This window comes from Felis catus, chromosome A1 (assembly GCF_018350175.1).
Source record: "Felis catus isolate Fca126 chromosome A1, F.catus_Fca126_mat1.0, whole genome shotgun sequence".
Lineage (NCBI taxonomy): Eukaryota > Metazoa > Chordata > Mammalia > Carnivora > Felidae > Felis > Felis catus.
This window is the reverse complement of record NC_058368.1, coordinates 192,893,518-192,911,808: the sequence shown is the minus strand read 5'-3', so window position 1 is coordinate 192,911,808 and position 18,291 is coordinate 192,893,518. Positions and strand designations below refer to the sequence as shown.

Genomic DNA, 18,291 nt, shown 5'->3' with positions numbered 1-18,291 from the left:
TTAAATTAACCATGGGGCCTAAGCTCAAGTGCCATCAGTTTTCTGTGTAATGGGAATGATAAGAGAATTTATCGCAAATGTTTATTATAAGGATAAAATTAGGTAATACCTTCAGAACGGTGTCTGACATTTAAGTGCCTGACAGATGATGGTGATGATGGTGATGATGATAATGAAGATGATGATCTGTGACATATAAAGCACTTTCACATTCGTGCTTGCGTTTCGTCGCATTTTCTTTGCTCTCCTGGCAGAGAGCCTGTATCAGAACCATATTCTTCTGACTCTCAGTCTCGGTGCACTTTTATTCTGGGCCATTCCAAAGGAGTTTGACTTATCCTCTGTGATTCCCAGGGTAAGGAGGTGGAAGCTACAGGAAGAAGATTTGGACTCTAAATAGGGATATTTATTTTTGATGGTCAGAGGTATCACAAAATGACTGTCTCAGAATAGGAGTGTGTTTCCTGTCCCTGGCAGTACACACAGAGGCTGCCAGCCACCTGGAGAGGATGTTGTGAAGGGAATGGAGAAGTCAGACTTGGTGGCCTTCCAATTCTGAGAGTCTGAGCCTCTTGTATGAACAGGAAGTGTCTATTTCTGCCAACCCTCCACCCTCATACTCCTCGTTATTTTTCCAGGAAATCCCAGGAGGCCTGAGAGTTTTATTTGCAGATCCAGCCCTCACACTGCAGCCCATTTGACTGAGGAACCAGACTTTGGGGTGATTCAAGAGGCTGGATTCTAGTACTATTTCTGCATCCTACTCTAAGTGATCTGGGGCAAGAAAATTCTGTAGTTTGTGCCTGCCTGGCCCACTCCCTTTCTCCGGTAATGCTTCCTCCATTTCCATTTGGGGACCACTCCTCCCCTACTCTCAGTCCATGTGAGGACTGAGATCGTCCTCACAATCCTGAGATCGTCTTATCTCCATGTTCGGCCCATGACCCACGTCTAACCATGAGGTAGGTGTTCCAGCTCCCCGGCTAAAGTAATTGGTTCAAGAACAGGCATCTGATTCAAGTTGGACCAATCAGAATCCGTCTCAAGACTTTTGCTACATTTGTTGTGAAAGAGATGCTCTTTTCCTGGAGATTGCTAACCTGGTAACACCCCAAGCCTGAGATCTGCCACGTGGGCAGAACATGCCTTAAAATGAAGTCAACACAGACGAAAGCAAAGCTCAGGAAGGGTGAGAACAAATCCTGATGACATCATTCAAATGCCTGGATCCAACAACAGTACCTGAAGTTAGACCTACAGCTAGAGGTGGTCTGTTAGTTACACTAGCCAACAAATTCAGGTGGTTTTTAAATTTGTGGTTACTGCATGCATGTATGTATGTATTTCTCAGATACATTTGATTTGAATTGCTACTGCCTGTAACCAAGAGTTCCAACAAATACCCATCACGATGTACTGGAGTGGGGACAGAAGACCTCCCTATAGAAGGTAAGTCTTGAGCTGTGCTCTTCTCTGTATGAAGGTATACCTAGTAAAGTCCTTGGTAAACACTGTTAATTGTATAATAGGTCATTCTTCAATTTTTTTTTACATTTATTTATTTTTGAGAGACAGAGCATGAGTGGGGGAGGGACAGAGAGAGGGAGACGCAGAATCCGAAGCAGGCTCCAGGTTCTGAGCTGTCAGCACAGAGCCCTATATAGGGCTCAAACCCGCAAACTGCGAGATCATGACCTGAGTCAAAGTCGGACGCCCAACCAACTGAGCCACCCAGGTGCCCCAATAGGTAATACGTCATTCTATACAGAGGACAAATCATTAGGGTCTTAACCAGACCCATCAATGCCTTAACTTAAGGGAAATTTAATCACCTCTTAGACTTCGTATGCATACCTCTAGTCTTTACCACTATTTCCAGGATTGCCCCCTCCCCTTTGTTTAGTGAATGAAATTATCATTCATCCACTAAATATTGAAAGTGCTTACAATGTACCAAGTGTTATAACAAATTATGTTTGGAATGCAAAGTTGTGTAAGATATTAAGAACCTCACAGTAAAACCAGGAGGCAGTATCTGCTGTGAACTTTTGTATAACCAACTCAATGTGCCTGGTGTTTTACTTATTTTTTTAAAAAAAATTTTAATGTTCGTTATTTTTGAGAGAGAGAGAGAGAGAGAGAGAGAGAGAGAGCATGAGGGGAGGAGGGGCAAAGAGAAAGGGAGACACAGAATCTGAAGCAGGCTCCAGGCTCTGAGCTGTCAGCACAGAGCCTGATGCAGGGCTCGAACCTATAAGTCATGAGATCATGACTTGAGCCAAAGTCAGACACTCAATGGACTAAACCACCCAGGCACTCCTACTGATATTTTTTTTTTTTTAATTTTTTTTTTTCAACGTTTATTTATTTTTGGGACAGAGAGAGACAGAGCATGAACGGGGCAGGGGCAGAGAGAGAGGGAGACACAGAATCAGAAACAGGCTCCAGGCTCTGAGCCATCAGCCCAGAGCCCGACGCGGGGCTCGAACTCCCGGACCGCGAGATCGTGACCTGGCTGAAGTCGGACGCTTAACCGACTGCGCCACCCAGGCGCCCCCCTACTGATATTTTTAAAGTCCCAATCCCTTATTAGTTCCCTGTTGCTGTGGTAACAAACTACCACACATTTAGTGGTTTAAAACACATGATACAGTTCTGGATGGCAGAAATCTGACACGGGCTTCACTGAGCTAAAATCAAGGGGTCAGAAGCGCTGTATTCATTCTAGCAGCTTTAGAAGAGACTCTGTTTCCTTGTCTTTTCCAGCTTCTAGAGACTGTCTGTATTTCTTGGCTCATGGCCTCTTCCTCTATCTTCGAAACGAACCCCTTAGCCTTTTTAAATCTCTCTCCAGTGCTCTCTCTGACTCTGAGACTCCTGCCTCCCTCCTATAAGAACCCTTACAATTATATTGAGCCCACCCAGATAATCCAGGATAATCTCCCCAGGTCAAAAGCCTTAACTTAATCACATCTGCAAAATCCCTTTTGCCATGTCAGGTACCATACTCCCAGGTTCTAGAAATTGGGGGACCGTTATTCTGCTCACCACAAATATGAAGAAGTGGGTATGATGATGATGATTACAGCCTCCATTTTACACGAAGAAAAACTAAGGCTTAGAGAGAGATAAAAGCAACCCTCCTGGTAACAAAGAAGAGTGAGAGCATCGATTCAAATTCAGGGGCTCGGATCCACTGTCATTGGTATTCACTGTTATTGTCTTTGCAAACCCAACCGATTACAGATTTTCAAGTCACCTAGACCTTTGCAAGTCGCTTAACTATCCTGTGCCTCACTTTTGTCATCTGCAAAATGGAACTAATAATTTTGGGTTTGTGAACATTTGCGGTCATACATGTGGCACCCCTAGCACGGTGTCTGGCACATAGTAGGTGCTCAATTATGTGGCCACCATTCCTAAAAGTGACATTCAAAGTATGGAGGTGGCAAGGGGCCTGGAGACCGAGTCAGTGCCCTTGAAGAGGGGAAGGAAGTCTCATCCAAGGAGGAAGTGCTCAGCTTTGGCTCAGAGGAGTTGGGTTTCCAAGCATAGCGGTGGAGCTCAGGGTGAGGTGGGGGCCTTCTGCTGGCTTCTATTTTTTTTAGTTTTTTTTAAGTTTTATTTTTATTTAAGAGAGAGAGAGAGAGAGAGCAAGCACGGGAGGGGCAGAGCGAGAGGGAGACCCAATCCCAAGCAGGCTCTGCACGGTCAGTGCGGAGCCCTATGCAGGGCTTGAACTCAGGAACCGTGAGATCATGACCTGAGCTGAAGTCAAGGGTCAGACACTTAACCGCATGAGCCACCCAGACCCTCCTCTGCTGGATTTGGAACACAGGTGAGGGGACACCTAGCCAGGTTCTGCCATCTGGGAGAGCAGGCCTAGGGCCAGACAAGGCTGGGATGTGGGGCTTTCATTGGGGATTGGTGGTGAAATGAGCAGATAAAAAAATCCACTGACTTCTTTCTCAGATCCTTAGTAACTGGCATGTCAACCCGTCCACTCCAAACAAAGTATCGGCCGGGCCTCGCTTTGAGAAAATGCACTTGGGGAGCAACCACGCACCCCAGTCCCCCAGAACTTTGCTGCCAGGCGTGCCCTCCCCTCTGCCCCCTGCTGGGCTGGTTTGCTTCAAGGGGCCGCTGACAACAGAAGGACAGCAGGATTTACCACTGCCCTAACTTGTCCATTTGTCTTCTGCTTGGAGGGTCCTGACAGGGGAGTTTCCGGGGACCGCAGAGAAGCGTACTGGAGTTCTTGACAGAGACACATGGCGGTGATTACACGCGGCGTTAGGCACAGTTGCCACAAGGCACGGCAGCTCCAAGTTCTCTCTTGGGCACAGTCTCAAACTGACTCAACAGCATCCTTTGCCTCCAACTCCTTTTATAAATTATGTGTGACGATGGAAAAGGAAAGGGGGGGAGGGGGGGAGGTACAGAAGGCCTAGGGCAGGGCTCCTCTGCCCCAGAGGCCCAGATGGGGGTTCCCTGTGGTGGCGCAATTGAATGGGGCAGCCTAGAATGATCTTCTTCATCACCAGCCTTTTGTCCCAAAACAGGAAAGCATTCATTCCTTTCTTAAACATGAGACTCAAACCAAGATGTCCCTAGGAAAGGGAGCGTGGTGATGGAGTTGGACGAATGACAGCATTTCCTGAGATGTAGGGCAGAGGGCAAAGAAGAAGGAACCACAGAGATTGTCATGGCCATGAACTGCAACTCCTGAGCTAGGGCTGGAGTTCTCTCTCTCTCTGCCAGGTATTTATCTGGCATGTGCTTGCATACCTGCATTGACAGGGGGCTCACTACTTCTTAAGGCAGCTTATTCCATTCTTGGGCAGCTTTGACTCTTAGAAAAGTGCTTCAGATAGAACAGGAATCTGCCTCCAGCAGCTGCTGTGGGTTCAGACTTTCAGTCCACTTTGCCAACCACAGGGTTCCCCCAAGAGCTGCCTCTTATATGAGAATCCTCTGGGGAGCTCATTAAAATGCAGACACCTGGGCCCAAACTCAACCTGGGGACTCAGAAGGCCTGAGGCAGGGGTCTAAGAACCTGCATCGGTAAAGGTACATGATATGCACCATGAGAGTCGTGGGTCCCTGAAATGAGTTAGAAGGGCACCCATGAGCAAAGACTGTCCAAGGGGAAAGCCCGAAACCTGGAGGACATCCTTCTCCAATTTGTCAAACTGTGCCAAAAGGTAGGGCTGCCTGGGGAGAAGCCCCACCAGATAGGGATGAACTAACCAGGAAATCACAAATAGCAGCTAATACTTAGGAAATACCCACCCATGCAGGTCCAGCCCAAAGGCTTTGGCATAAACCCCTCCGTGTGCAGGCATTACACCGATGTCCTCTTAACAACCAAGGACACTGAGGTTGCGAGAGGTGGCTTGCCTAAGGAAATACGTCTGGGAAGTGTCAGTGTGAGCTTTGACCCCACACTCCCGACCACCATCCAGCAGCTTGATGGGGACCCCAGAATCTAAGCCTCCCGAGGTCCAGGCCTCTTCCTTTATCTCAGTGACCAGATGAAATCGTGTGATTTAAATGTGGAACCAGGATGCACCCTTACCTCCTAGGGAGAAAGAGAGTGCTGCTTGCCCTTTTGAGGATTACCAGCCAGTCCTCAGGGAGGCACTGGGGCTTCCAGTTTGTGATTCTGGCCCTGGGGAACAGCACAGCCTCTCAGGGGGCTGTCCTGCTCACCTCGTCACTCTGGCAGGCAGCCCTATGCCAAACATTTGCAGGGCCTGGCCAAGAGTACAGCACATGTCTGAATAGTTAGAAGTTACAAATTGAGGCAACAAACTAAAAAAAAAAACAAAACAAGAAAAAACAAACAAAAAAAACATGTCCTGTCTTCCTATCTTGACAAATATTCTTCTATTTTGGCCCAGAAGGTCAAGTTCAAATTTAGAATTTGGCACATGGCAACATGCAGAAAGTTGCCTCGAGTCCCAGCTCCTGGCGTGGCCCCCTTCCCACCCCTTGACTCTGCCTCACACCCCGAAAGCCTCACATGCATGTGTGAACGGCACAGCTTTCACATCCCAGCTCTGTCTGTGTGCAGCAAACAGCTGCGCATTGGCCCCTCTTGGGCCGGGCAGGGGCATTTGGGGGATCTCCGTCCGGCCCTGTCTGGTTCAGACATGACCCCTGTCCTGCTTTCTCTGCCCTCTCAGTCATTTGCAGCAGCAGCTAATCGCGGGGACCGAAAAGGGAGAGGGCTCAGGGCACTGCCACTCCTTGGGCCACCTGCATTAGTATTCCACTCAGCCGCCCAGGGGCCCGCAGTCCCTGCTCTCAGCCTGGCACCAGGCCTGGCAGAGGGGCCTGAGAGGCAGCCTCTCCCACAGCAAATGAAGCATGGGGCAAGGCAATGAAGTCTTGAGCTATTGCTCTGGGCTGCAAATGAGAGAGACAGGGAGGCAGGGAGAGAGGGAATCTTATACTTTAGGCAGGGAAGAAGGTCACCTAGATCATGAGATCATATCTGCTTCACACCTCACCTGAAATCTGCCTACTAAGTCTTATCATCTTTGGATTTTTTAAATAGTATGGTGCATCTCGCCTGGGGATGATATCCGCTGCAATCCTGCATGTCAGTGACTATCAAAGTGCCATCTGGATCAGCTTCACCTGTTGTTAGATGTGCAGATTCTTAGGCCCCAATCCAACCTACTGAACCAGAAACTCTGGAGGGGGACCGAGCACCAAGTGTTCAACAAGCCCTCCTGACAGTTCGGATGCTCACCAAAGTCCAAGAACCATGGATGCAGGCAATACAGTCACTGCTTGTTTCAGAGCAGAGGAGCGATTCCACGAGAGCCTTGTTCATCAGTATGTATTCATTTAACAAATATTTATTGATAGCTAAACGCTGTGTTAGGCATTGGATTCAAGACAGGGTGCCTGCCCTCCAATTGCTTACAGCCAAGCTCAGGAGCAGGCAAGGAAACAGATCACAACACTAGGAGGCCACAAATGCTAACACAGGACAGGTGAGGGGCCCCGGGCAGCGGAGGAGTATCAGGGAAGACTTCCCAGAGGAGGCTCTGCCTGCACAGGAACTGGAGAAGCTGGCATTGTCAGACGCAGAGCAGAACACAGTCAATTGTTCCTGGTGACAGAGACGCTGTCCCGGACCAAACTTCAGCCAGGTTCCCCTGAGCCCTTTTCTCACCTGGGCCTCGATCTTAGTGCCCATCCTGTCTTTGGTCTGCCCAGCCCAGACTTAGCAAAGAGTCCTGCCAGGTCATCCCCTCACCCAGGAGATCTGACCACCCTTGATATCTGAGCAAATTCCTCATCTCTTACCCTGGATGTCTAGCCCTTTGCCTTTAGCAAGAACCCTGTTAGGTCAGCTTAGCAAAATCCCCCTACCCTGGACACTCCCTCTTAGTAATTTTCCATCCACTGATGCCCTCACTGTGCTCATTGTGTATATCATTGTTGTAGTGGGAGTTGAGCTCTCTCTCCCTTATTGCCAAACTCCTATTACAATGGTCCTCAATAACCTTCCTTATCAGTTTAACAAGTGTCAGAATAGATTTTTCTTTAACATTGGGTGAGGGGAGCCATTGTGCACAGACCCAGATGAAGGAGAGAATGTGGACCGGCTCCTTCAGGCCCTTAGGATAGCTCACGTGTTAGGGCAGAGTGTGAGTGAGGTGGCTGAGGCTCAACCAAGGAGGTGAGCCTAGAGAAGTGAACAGCGCCTGTGAGGCTCTCCAGGAGTTTGGGGTTTGTCCTGCAGGCAGTGGGACGCAGGGAGATGTTTTATGCAGAAGAGTGAAATTCTAGAGGCTTTAATTGTAGAAAGATCTTTCTGGCAGGCTGCCTCACAGGGAATGGACTGGGGACCCCAAGCTTGGAGCCCTGAGAAACCAGAGAGGAAACTGCTCTCCCCGGGGGGGGGGGGGGGGAAGAGGGCGTGGACAGGTCTGGACTAGGGCAGGTGGCTATAGGAAAGGAGACAGCTTTGAGATCCATTTAGAGAGTGGGTCACACATCAGAATCCCCCTGGAGAGAATTTTTAAATGAACACTTCCCTGAGCCCACCTTGGAGCCCCTGAATCAGAAATTCAAGCATCTGTCTGTTTAAAAGGCTGCTCTGGTCAGTCAGCTGAAGCCAGGACTGAGAACTACCTAGTAGGAGGCAAAAAGACCCAGCCTGCTGACAGATTGATGGGGGAGGACAGGAGCGAAGGGAAGAAAAGAATGTGTGTGGGGAGCATCCCCCAGGAGTCTGTGTGAGTCATCAGAGATGCCAGTCACTGAATTTTCAGAAGGTGAATCATGAGTCTGGACTGGGGCAGTCAGGGTCTGAAAGCTACATCCTCTTCTCTTTAGGTGCCATGATGCTGGGTTTTCGGGGGGCAAAACCTCACATAAATGAACCACTTGATTAAAGGGATTGAATTCAGACTCATTCATTCACCTCTTCATTCATTCAAGAAATGTTTACAGAGCACCTGTTATGCGCTGGATGCTGTGCTAGGTGCAGGGACACAGTGGTGAGCAAAATCAGAGATGGTCCCAATCTCGAGGGTGAGGCTTTATACAAGTAATGACTCTAATAAATGTAAACTCACCACTGTGACATCAAAGCAAAATACTTAGAGGATGTGTAATAGCAGATGTGACGCACCCTCGGAGGATCTGGAATCCCTTTCTGAGACAGTGCATCCGACCAGAAGTACAAAGATAAGTAAGAATTAGCTAGGCTGAAAGTGGGGAGGATGCTACAGGCAGAAGGATGGCATGAACAAAGACCCTATGCAGATGGCCTTCATCTTTATGTAATTGGGTTCTTTACAGGTATGAGGGCCCAGATTCTCCAGGCTATGGGAGAAGCCTCCCCCAGGGAGCTGCCCCCGCCACCCCTTTCAGAAAGCCCACTGTGGAACTGATGTTGGCAGAATACCCCCCATTTGCCACTATGGGGAGATGGGGGGGGGCGCTGAATGGAGTTCCCTGGTGGCCTCCTTAAGTTGGCAGGACACGCCCAGGTGTGTGAGCCCAGACAACCTTGCAGCGAGGTCATCTGCTGTCTCTGCTGGGGGAAGTGCTTCCTGACAGCTGCTCTGAAGCGATTCTCCTTCAATTTCCATTTTATAGCTCCTTGTTCCCTCCTCGGTGGGAGGCTGTGTCTCCAAAGAAGTCAGTCTGACATTGCAGGCTGCAATTATCATGCCCTTCTCCTAGCTGAGATTTGTTGGTCATCTCCCACCTTTGATGCTGTTAAGTTTCTCTGCATTTATTTCTGTTACCCAGGTATTTATCAAGCACCTGTGGGGTGCCCATTACAGAGCTAAGTGTTACGGTGGATGAAGATGGGTAAGAAGAACATTTGGGATGGCCTTTCTGTCACCCAATTCACAACCAATTAACAAATGTTTGTAGAGTACAAGCAAGGAATTGAGGTTTATGTGTATCATTTAAAGCCTCAAAGGTACCCACATCAGAACTAAATATTGCAGTGTATCTATCTAAAATTGGAAGGCAGAAGGCAGGAGGATTAAGTGAGCTAAATCCTCATCAATCATACTAAGAAGTCAATAGATAACGTCCAGAGTTGGTAAATCAAGGAGCACAGGTAATAAGGCTTTGACAGGAACCACCAGAGTATGATGGTTAAGAGTATTTAGGTGTATGGAGTCAGACCTGAGTTGCTTTCTATTTCTATTGCTTACCGGCTATATAGGACCTTGGACAGATCACTTATTTTTTCTATGCCTTAGTTTTCCCATCTGTACAACAGGCATGATAATGGTAGCTACCTCATGGGGTTGTGCCTTAGTTTTCCCATCTGTACAACGGGCATAATAATGGTAGCTACCTCATGGGGTTGTGGTGAGCACTCATGAAAACAACTTACAGAGAAGTTTAGCACAGAACTCAGCACATGACAACTCTGTTTTAGCCAAAGCTGATTGCTCTCTGGGGAACAGGACATGGGGGAGAGCAGTTGTTTTTTATTATAAGTTCTCTGAATTATTTAATTTTGCAACCATATGCATACATTACATTGCTGAAAATAAAATTTTTAAATATATATCTACAAACTGGGTAATCACTATAGAAGACTGGAGGTTGACTGAACTTCTTTGGCTTGACTAACTCTGTTTCTGCCACATTCAAACTCCTCTTTCCTGCCTCATTTTCATCCTCAGTTTCCCCACCCCTCCTCATTCCCTTTCTTTTTGTTGGTCTTGATTGTCACCCACTCTTAACTGCTCTCTGGAAGCTTGGTGCCTGTATTGGTTTGTTAGGGTTGCCCTAACAAAATACCATGGGTTAGGTAGTTTGAACAGAGCAAATTATTTTCTCACAGCTGTGGAAGCTGGAAGTCTAAGATCAAGCTGTCAGTAGGTTTGGTTTCTTTTGGGGCCTCTCTCCTTGGCTTGCAGTTGGCTACCTTCTTGCTGTGTCCTCAAGTGGCCTTTCCTGTGAGTGCATTGCTGATGTCTCTCTGTGTCCAAATTTCTTCTTCTTGTAAGGTCACCCATCAGGTTGGGCTGGGACCCACCCCAAGGTCCTCGTTTTAACTTAATTACTTCTTTAGAGACCCTGTCTCCAAATACAGTCATGTTCTGAAATTCCTTCCCATGTCCCTTTATGATAGGAAAAGATAGGCTTCAGTTGGCAGAGAGGGAAAGATCAGGACCTGAGGTCCCTGGGTGGGGCAAAACACATATTTTGGAACAATGCTGGGAGTGTCTGACCACAGCAAACTCCCTCAGGCATAAAGTTCCTCTTCAGAATCTAACAGACAGCTCCTCCCCCTCAGGTTTCCCTCAGGAATTTGACAAAAGACCTAACTAAAAATAAGTAGTAGACCATAAAACGTATGACCCACAAGGAATATATATGGCCATAGACCACCCCTCACAAAATGGACTCGAGCCAATCAGGAATGGACAACCCAGCGCCTAGAACTGTCAAGCTGATAAGGGTAGGACCTGAGAAGGAACAAGGTGGAAAGGAAGGGAGGGTTGACCAGAAAAAACAAGGGCCTTGCCGATTCACTTTCGAATGCCCCCTCTCTGCAAAGAGGGCTTTCATACTATTCTTCCTTTCTGATCTTATACTCTAATAAACTTTTGCCCGCTGCTCATTTTGTGTCCCCCTCTTCATTCTTCGAAACGGCAAGACAACGAACCCCAGGATGTGGTAAAAACAACAACAACAACAACAAAAAAAAAAACCCAAAAAATTCCTGCAACACTTCATTTTCATTTTCTTAGCGAACTCCTACACGTCCTTCAGAATCCACCCAAATAACACCTCCTGTGTGACCTCTCCTATATGCCCCCCAGCAGAATTACAATCCCTCCTCTGAGCTCTCACGGCAGCCTGTATGGTCCTTCAATAAAACACTTCTAGTGTTCCATCAAGGTTTTGCATACTTGTTTGTTCTGTGTTTAAATGCCTGTTAGTCATCTTTGAACCCCCAGTGCCTGGATCGGAGGCTGGCACACAATTTGTGTTCGATGCACAAAGGAATGAATGAGTAACTGAATCTTTCTGCTGTGGCATCAGCCCTCTTTTTGGTTGCTCAGAAGAAATAGAAACCAATTTGTCACTCTGCTCTGTGTGGATTAGTCACAGTTTAATCAACTACAAGGTAGTGTGATATATTTACCGAGCAAAGTAAATGCTAAAAAAACAATTCCAATTTTAACGCCAAATTGTCAGTGCTTTTATACACTTACGCTGCCTCACGTCTGTCTCATCCCTCTTGGGCTTACTCTGGAGGCCGGATGGTGCAGTGGACTGGGAGGTAGGAGACCCAAGTTCTAGTCCCCACTCACTTTCTTCTATGAATTTCTAGAGTCTCCTCATCTTCATAATGAAGGGGCTAGATGAGATCAGGAGTTGAAACTTCCAAGACCCACAAGGGCCATGGTGACAACTTGGCCTCGGTGACCCCTCAGCCTCAGCTTGTCACGGCTATGCAGGAAAGCAGGCCCAGTATTTGCCTGATCTTGCAATTTTTAAGAGAAACTGGGGAGTGTAGGTCTTTATTATCAAATGCGTGCTTAAAAAAATATTGCGTGTGTCTGGTATGTGAAGGGGTCAAGCACTCTCATTCATTGTCGGTAGGAGTACAAAAGGAGTCGACCCTTGTTGGTAGGGAGCTAGGCGATATCTTTCAAAACTAAAGAAGTGGTTACCCTTTGGTCCAGCCAATCCTACTTCCAAGAATTTCCCCTGAAGATTCACCTCCATGTTAACGAACAAGACATACACCCAATTATTCATTAAGGCATTATTACTTCACTAGCCTCAAATGCAAACAACTCCAGATGTCTATTGCAGGGGACTGTTTGAACCCTGGTTTGTTCACATCATGGAGTACTTTGCAACTGGAAAACAAAATGGGACAGTCTCTACATGTTTAAGTGGAGTGATCTTCAGAATCATTTACATGATAAAAACAAATGCGCAACACAGCGAATAGAAAAATGCTCTTCAAACTTGAGTCCCCCAGCTGAGGAAAGAAAGCATTTGCAAGGTGCACCGCATTGCTTCTCTCCTAGCTCTCTCCCCAGTTGAAGGTATGCGTCGTCTAAGTAAGTGTGCGTGTGTGTGTGTGTGTGTGTGTGTGTGTTTGAGCCTTTGTTGTATTGTTCATTAAGGCCTTCCGTAGGAAGTGGCAGACCTCCTACAGGGCAAGCAAACCCAAAGTCTCCTTAGATCAGCCTAAGGGAGTCATGCTGGTGTAACTTGGCAGAAAGAGTCTTGGAATTTCTTGAACTTGGATTTCAATAGTATTCGGTTCTAATACCAGATCTGCACCTAATAACCATGAGGACCTTCCTTCTTCCCACCTAAAACAATTACTTGTGTGTTCATTGTTAGAATGCCTTTTCTGCCACCAGACCATGAGCCCTGTGAGACTGTGGATTTATCTGTTTGCCCACCACTGAATCCCTAGCATTCGCCATAGGGCCTGGTACGGGGTAGGTTCTTAATATCTGTTGCATGAATGGCTAATATGGATAAATGGGTGTTTCACATAAAGAACTTAGCATAATGCCTAGATATGGTTCAGTGTTCAGTTATACACACTAGCAATGTACTTAATGTTAAGATGATGGTGATTCTAAGTTGTATGATGTTACACAAATTAACGACATCCCTGAGCCTCAGTTTCCTCATCTGTATCATGGATGCAAAAATACCTACTTCTAGGTGTCCTTGTGAGCATTGATAAGATAATGTATACACGTCACTCAATGCATGGCATGGCACGTAAGAGATAATAAGTGGTGGCTGTAATTAGAGAAACAGCATAAAATCAATAAATGGTAGGATCAGGCAAATCCTTGTTTGATGTTAGATGCAAAGAGTGTTGCACAAAGAGGCTGTCTTCCACCTTCCACTGTCCTCTAACTTGGGGTAACTACCCAGTCTTCAACAAGTGCTGGTTGAGAACATGCTCTATGCTGGGTCCCAGGCTAACTGGTAGCAGAGCATCAAGAAATGAGCGATTCATGACTATGAGTTTCTTTTGGGGGTGATGAAAAGGTTCTAAAATTGTGGTGGTGGGGGCACCTGGGTGGCTCAGTCAGTCAAGTGTCTGACTTCAGCTCAGGTCATGATCTCGCGGTTTGTGAGTTCAAGCCCCGTGATGGGCTCTGTGCTGACAGCTCAGAGCCTGGAGCCTGCTTCGGATTCTGTGTCTCCCTCTCTCTCTGCCCCTCCCCCACTCATGCTGTGTCTCTCTGTGTGTGTCTCTCTCTCAAAAATAAATAAACATTAAAATTTTTTAATAAATAAAATAAAATAAAATAAAAATTATGGTGGTGGTTGCACACAACTCTGTGAATTATACCCCAAACCACTGAATTGCACACTTTAAGTGGGTGAGTGTATTGTAGGACATGTGAGTTATATCTCAATAAAGCTGCTATTTTTAAAATAATTTTTAAGTTTATTTATTTATGTCTCTGAGAGAGACAGAGCATGCACATGTGAGTGAGAGGGCAGGGGGGAGAGGGAGAAAGAGAATCCCAAGCAGGCTCTGCACTGTCAGCCCAGAGCCCCATGCGGGGCTCAATCTCATGAACTGCGAGATCATGACCTGAGCAGAGATTAAGAGTTGCATGCTTAACCAACTAAGCCCTGGAAGCCGCTAATTTTTTTTTTTTTTTTTTTTTTTTTTAAGGAAGAGATGAACAATAGACCTAAGTCCACCATTTCCTACCTGTGTGACTTTGGGTAAGTCATTTCACCTCCCTGCTTCAGGTGTCTCTTCGGGAAAGTAGGAATAGTAACAGAACTTACCTCATAGGGTTTTGGTGAGGATTAAAAGAAATAACGTTTGTAAAGTGCTAGCTAAGAGTTTGATATGTAATAAGAGCTCCATAATTATCCTCATCCTCATCTTTATTAACATGTAAATACTAAAGTGGAAATTACACAAGTCCTATGGGAAAAAGAGGAAGGGGCTCTTGGAGGAGCAGAAGTCAGTGCATAAGCGAGGGAGGAAATGACATCTCAGTAGGAATTCATCCACAGAAGGCTGTGAAGGATAGTCCTGGAAGGGGGACCAGCATAAGCAAGGCCATGGAGGTGAGAGACAACATGGTTAAGTAAGGTTGTTTCGCACGAAGCGCAAGGCCAGCCGCGGGAACTCAATGGTGAAGACAATGAAACCGCCACGGGGAAACACATGGCAATAGTCACCGGACTATTTGCACACCGGAATAGTCACCGCTGGCGGGGAGGGGGACGGCTAAGGGGTACGGGCCCGAAGCGGCAGCGGAGTTAGGAGACTATTGCAACAATTCATGTGAGCGGTGATAAAGGCTTTAACCTGGACTTTGAGATTAGGGTACCAAGGCCAGGGCTCCTGGGATCAGAAGGGCCAGAAACTCACTCACAACTTCGGGGAAAGAGAATATAGCAGGAAACCTTGCAGAAGCCCCAGGGCAGGGATGCAGGCAGGATCCCGGAAACCAGCACTGGAGCTAGAAGACCAGGAGCCGAGGTGGTTCTCGTGCGTCGTTTTCTCTCTCGGTGCCTCTGTTCCTTGCACTCCTGCTCTATTGTCTTCATTTGACTGATGTACTTCCGGTGTTTCTCCGAGGTTTTTGCTTTCCTGTGCTTTCTCCTTGTGTGTGGCCCAGGAGTAATCTCCACCCTGATGTTACCTGAACGTCCACCTTTGGGGACCAGCAGTAGCTGCCTTCTTCCCTTTGTGGCACTTGATTCCAATTTCGGAGACAGAATCTGACAGGCTCCACTCATCCTTTCTAGCCGGGTCGGGCAAATCCTAGGCCAAGGCCAGTCCATAGATGAGGATGGAGGCTGGTTCCCAAGGCAGGGAATTCGGCCATTTGAGGTAGCAGGGTTCTCCTTCTTGCAGGCACCTGAAATACGTCTCGTGTAGTAGGCCTAGAGGGGAAGGTATAACTTTAAAATTTATTAGGCCATAAAATCAGCATTATTAGGTAATTGTTTGAACGCGGGAGGTGAGCTGGAGTGGCGGCAAGGATGACGTCAGGGGCTGGCTTGGGTAACTGGGTGATCTCTCTGCTCCACTTTCTTCTCTGTTGGTGCTGTTCTCGGGTTCTCAGGAAGCTTCTCCACCTGATTCAGTCAGGGTCTCTGGCTCTCACACACCAGGAAACGTGAGGAGAGTTTAATGCGAGGACAATAGGACAGGAGAACCACCAGGGAGAGTGCAGTACCCTGGGGTAAGCAACAATAGGTGCTGTCCAGCCTTAGTCCTGAAGGGGGAGGGCAGGTGCAGCTGACTGAATCCAGGGAGGGAGGCCTGCCTGACCAGAGCTGTGTGGCCTTTAGTGCAGACACATCCAGCCCTTATATCCCATTAAGGAAGTTGGGAAAAGAAACATCTGATTTAGTTCTTCTCTCTCCCTCTGAAATCCTGCCCTGGCTGTCTAAGCTCTAACCCCAACAGGGAACCAGTGAGCAAGGAAGCCCATTGACGTATTGTATATAGCCGGCTCTGGGGCAGGAGAAGCTCGGAGGACACAGGTTAAGACGTCCAGTACCTTCGTCACGGTGGGGCCTAAAGCCAGTCCGCAAGTGGCTACTACTTCCTGATAGCCTCTGCGTAAGAACCACAGAAGGCAATTGTTCTAATGTGCCTTAGGTAAGTCAGGTATCCATCCTTGGACCAATCACTAGAGCGGAAAGGAATAGCGTGCTCTGATTGGTTAAACCAGAAGCTAAGGGTGAAGTCCGCTCTGATCTAACCTCCCAGCTGAGATAGGGGAAAGTAAATCCTCAAGGAAAATCAGGGTGGTGTCAACTAACCAGATAAAAATAACAGATGTCCACTACTGCCCATAACAGGGCTTGTTGAAGACTTTTGACGGGTTTTTTTTTTGTTGTTGCTGGACATATTGGGGGTGAGACACCAGAGTTCACTGGAGAATGGTGAACCCAGCCCTTAAGGGATGAAGCTGTCCCCTCTCTGGACCTGTTTCCTAGCAGAGATGCATTGTAATATTCTTTGGTTCCAACACTCACCAGAAAGTTGTTTACCAACAAATTCATCCCGCTCATCAACAGTGCAGAACCCCCTCCCCTCCCCCACAGCCAGTAAGGAGCACAAGCATTGTTTTCTGAATTCTTTCTTTGCAGTTAGACCTACCCGAGACCTCTCTGGACCCACTGAAGTTTGCTGGAAGGTGCCACCTAGTGGAACATCAGGTGACCTGTTGCCTGGACAAAAAGAAACCCTAGGAGGGTTTTAGAGCCCTGGAAGCCTTTAAGCAATGGTTCTTTCAAACTGGACTGCAGACTGAAATCACCCGGGGATGGCTGAATCCTACCCCCGGAGGCTCTGACTTAATTTGTCTGGGATGCAGGACAAGCATCTGGAATTTTAAAAGGTCCCCTGGTGATTCTATGCATCGCCAAGGTTGAGGTCACTGGGCCATAGAGTACTCCACCCTTCATGGTACAGAGGTGTGCACAGATGGGAGCCAAGAGTCTCAGACTCCTAAGAAGCCCCTTTCTCCTGCACCCCACCACCTCTCCGTTTGTGTTTTTAGACAACGTTTCCCCTTTGTGCAAAAATGAAAAGTGATTGAACAGGAAGCACTCTCATTTCCCAAGCCCTAATATTTATTTTAGTGGCAGTTCCAGGAGGAGGATGGCTCCCTATATACCTGATATTTGCGTCTGACACTGCCGACTAATGCTCTGTTTGAGATGTACCCACCTCGTGACGTAGTAGATTTACTTTTTGAGATTTATGGCATTCTCTGTTTGCTCTTTCAAAATGTATCCTACCTGAAGCCCCTTCCACATGTGCTGCCTTGATTCAGCAGCATTCCTTTATAGTTGGCAGGACTGGCTTAATTGGCATCTCATTGTGGAAATGACAAAGTAGACTCCAAGAGAGAGACAGACAATTTTCTGTCTAGAGGTCATTTCAAATAGGCATCCTGCAAACTCTTTCTTTTTATTCAAACTAGAGCTGAAATGCCACTAAATGCACACTCTGGACTGAACCACCTGAGCTGGTGTTCCATGTCTGGCTCCCCTTCTCCCACCCTACCTTGTGAGATTGAGTCCCCGAATTTTAGAATTTAAAAAGACCTCAAAGGGCATCTGGTTGGATGGCTGTATTTAATGCAACCATATTCTATATTTATCTAGACCTCTTTAATTCCTGCTATCACATACATTCATGGGCCCATACATAATAAGCCTGATGCTCGGAGAATTTGAGTAGCCTGTCTGAGCCACACAGGAAGTTAAGAGCAAAGTCTGGACTGATCCAGGCTGGGAGCCAGCTGGAGAAATTTCAGCTCCAGGACTTTTGTTCTCTTCCTCTATATTAGAAGTTTGAGCCTTGTTAAATGATCAATCCGGTAGAGATAGCAATTTGGGTCATTGACCCCTGTGTTAATGAGTTTCCTGAGTGCAGGTTTTAAAGAGCTGGATGTTTGATTGATTAATTGATTCATTCATTTATTTCCCAAGTGTTTGCTGAGAACCTGTTTGGGCCAGGTACTATACTAGACAATAAGAGTATCCTGGGGAGCAAAACCAACCAACCAACCAACAAACAACATCTATGCATGATGTAAGCCCCTGTCCTCAAGGGGCTTACAGTCTAGTGGAGGACAATCACCCAGGAGCCATAAACGTTGTGACTGTTAAGGACAGGCATTGCTAAGAAGTTACACGAATGGGGAGCTTAGTCCATAAAGAAAGGTAGGCAGGCTGCTTCAAGAACATACTGATCTTGATGATCTCCAAGGAGAGAAAGACCAAGAAGGCACAGAAGTC

The 18,291-nt window shown here is 47.1% G+C and overlaps 1 long non-coding RNA gene across 1 annotated transcript; it reads left to right on the top strand.

Moving 5' to 3' along the window:
• The first annotated feature begins 217 nt into the window (after positions 1-217).
• Positions 218-7,025, top strand: LOC109503527. Its single transcript, XR_002162556.3, has 3 exons — positions 218-1,266; positions 1,352-1,449; positions 6,563-7,025. It is a non-coding gene; the product is annotated as an uncharacterized LOC109503527 (long non-coding RNA).
• Positions 7,026-18,291: the final 11,266 nt, after the last annotated feature.